This window comes from Arachis hypogaea, chromosome 6, assembly GCF_003086295.3.
Source record: "Arachis hypogaea cultivar Tifrunner chromosome 6, arahy.Tifrunner.gnm2.J5K5, whole genome shotgun sequence".
NCBI classification, from domain to species: domain Eukaryota; kingdom Viridiplantae; phylum Streptophyta; class Magnoliopsida; order Fabales; family Fabaceae; genus Arachis; species Arachis hypogaea.
Genome location: NC_092041.1, coordinates 87,431,903 through 87,433,949, shown reverse-complemented (window position 1 = coordinate 87,433,949; position 2,047 = coordinate 87,431,903). Strand labels below are relative to the sequence as shown.

The 2,047-nt window shown below is 28.8% G+C and overlaps 1 non-coding gene across 1 annotated transcript; it reads left to right on the top strand.

The window, feature by feature from the left end:
• On the top strand, positions 1-104 carry LOC112700303 (small nucleolar RNA R71). Its single transcript, XR_003153213.1, has one exon. It is a non-coding gene; the product is annotated as a small nucleolar RNA R71 (small nucleolar RNA).
• The last annotated feature ends 1,943 nt before the right edge of the window (positions 105-2,047 follow it).

Sequence of the window (2,047 nt, the reverse complement as noted above, 5' to 3'; positions counted from 1 at the left end):
ATGTCAGAAGGACATCTTTTGGTCATCTGTTTGTATCTTTCCCAAGCTTCATAGAGGGATTCACCATCTTTTTGTTTGAAGGTCTGAACATCCACTCTAAGCTTGCTCAGCTTTTTAGGAGGAAAGAACTTAGCCAAGAAGGCCGTGACCAGCTTATCCCAGGAGTCCATGCTATCTTTAGGTTGAGAGTCCAACCATGCTCTAGCTCTGTCTCTTACAGCAAAAGGGAAAAGCATGAGCCTGTAGACTTCAGGATCTACTCTATTAGTCTTAACAGTCTCACAGATCTGCAAGAACTCAGTTAAAAACTGGTAGGGATCCTCTTATGGAAGTCCATGAAACTTGCAGTTCTGTTGCATTAGAGCAACTAGTTGAGGTTTCAGCTCAAAATTATTTGCTCCAATGGCAGGAATTGAGATGCTTCTTCAGTGAAACTTGGAATTAGGTGTAGTATAATCACCATCCATCTTGCATTATTGTTGTTGGCTTCGGCTGCCATCTCCTTTTCTTGTTCGAAAATTTCTGTCTCTGGATTGTTGTAGTTTAGCTTCTCTTAGTTTTCTCTTCAAAGTCCTTTCAGGTTCTGGATCAGCTTCAACAAGAATGCCTTTTTCCTTGTTCCTGTTCATATGAAGGAGAAGAGAACAAAAAAAAAGAAGAGGAATCCTCTATGTCACAGTAAAGAGGTTCCTTATTATTAGTAGAAGAAGAAGGGAATAAAGAAAGGAGAATCCAAACACAAGGGAAAGGATAGGGGCAGTGATTTGAGATGAAGAGAAGTGAAGAGAGGTGTTAGTAAATGAATAAATAAATAGGAAAAGATGAGAGAGGGAGAAATTTTTGAAATTAAATTTTGAAAAGGAGTTAAATGATTTTCGAAAATAAAGATAAGAAATAAAATTAAAATTAAAATTTAAAACAATTAATTAATTAAAAAAAAAAAAAAAAGAATTTTTGAAAAAGAGGGAGGTATTTTCGAAAGTTAGATAGAGAGAAAAGTTGTTAGGTGGTTTTGAAAAAGATAAGAAACAAACAAAAAGTTAAATAGTTAGTTGAAAAATATTTGAAAATCAAATTTGAAAATATAAAAAGATAAGAAGATAAGAAGTTAGAAAAGATATTTTAAAATCAAATTTTTGAAAAAAGATAAAATTTTGAAAAAGATATGATATAAAAGATAAGATAAAAAGATATGATTAAAAAGATATGGTTAGAAAAGATTTAATTTTTTAAAATTAAAATTGATTACTTGACTAACAAGAAACTACAAGATATGATTCTAGAATTCAAAGATTGAACCTTTCTTAACAAGAAAGTAACAAACTTCAAATTTTTGAATCAATCACATTAATTGTTAGTAAAGTTTCGAAAATTTTGAAATAAAATTAAGAAAAAGATTTTTGAAGAATTCAAATAAAAAAATTTGAAAATAAATAAAAAAATGAAAAAGAATTGATTTTTAAAAAAGATTTTGAAAAGATAAGATTTTTAAATTTGAAATTTTGACTTGACTAACAAGAAATAACTAATTTTAAAAATTTTTTGACTAAGTCAACCCAAAATTTTGAAATTTATGAGAAAAACAAAGAAAAGATATTTTTTATTTTTAAAATTTTAATTATGAGAGAGAAAAACATAAAAAATGACTCACAACATGAAAATTATGAATCAAAACACATAATGCATGCAAGAACACTATGAATGTCAAGATGAACACTAAGAACATTTTGAAGATCATGATGAACATCAAGAACATATTTTTGAAAACAATTTTGATGCAAAGAAAACATGCAAGACACCAAACTTAAAAATCTTTAATGCTTATACAATATGAATGCAAAGATGCACATGAAAAACAATAAAAGACACAAAGCAAGAAAACATCAAGATCAAACAAGAAGACTTACCAAGAACAACTTGAAGATCATGAAGAACACTATGAATGCATGAATTTTCGGAAAAAAAAAGTGCAAGAATAAGATGAACATGCAATAGACACCAAACTTATAAATTGACTCAAGACTTAAACAAGAACACAAAATATTTT